Consider the following 479-nt stretch of genomic DNA (forward strand, 5'->3'; position numbering starts at 1 on the left):
AAATAAATGAGAGAGGGACTTTGTATGGATCAATGATAATAACTCAATCCTCTATTTGACAAAGAAGAAGGAGAAGGAAGAGGAAGAAAAAGAAAGTGGGATAAAGGATCAGAAAGGGAGGAAAATAGAAAAAATTAGAGTATGACTCCAGGGTAGACCTGTTTTGTTGTCACTGGGTTGGTTGGTTGGTTTGTCTGTTATATTTTTCATATGTTTCGCCATGTTGGCCAGACTGGTCTCGAACTCCTAGCCTGAAGTGATCAACCCGCCTCGGCCCCCTAGAGTGCCAGGACCACAGGCATGAGCCACCACGTCCAGCCCCCACATTGCTTCTGGCCTCCATGGTAGACCTCCCAGACGGGGCAGTCGGGCAGAGGCGCTCCCCACATCCCAGACAGGGCGGCCGGGCAGAGGTGCTCCTCACTTCTTCCCAGACGGGGCGGCTGGGCAGAGGTGCTCCTCACTTCTTCCCAGACGGG

The 479-nt window shown here is 52.0% G+C and overlaps 1 protein-coding gene across 1 annotated transcript in view; it reads left to right on the forward strand.

The window, feature by feature from the left end:
* Nucleotides 1–479, forward strand: part of PGK1 (phosphoglycerate kinase 1) — a 23,342-nt gene that overhangs the window by 18,702 nt on the left and 4,161 nt on the right. The gene's annotated exons all lie outside the window — the stretch shown is intronic.

Source organism: Hylobates moloch, unplaced genomic scaffold (assembly GCF_009828535.3).
Source record: "Hylobates moloch isolate HMO894 unplaced genomic scaffold, HMol_V3 SCAFFOLD_7, whole genome shotgun sequence".
In the NCBI taxonomy this organism is placed as follows: domain Eukaryota; kingdom Metazoa; phylum Chordata; class Mammalia; order Primates; family Hylobatidae; genus Hylobates; species Hylobates moloch.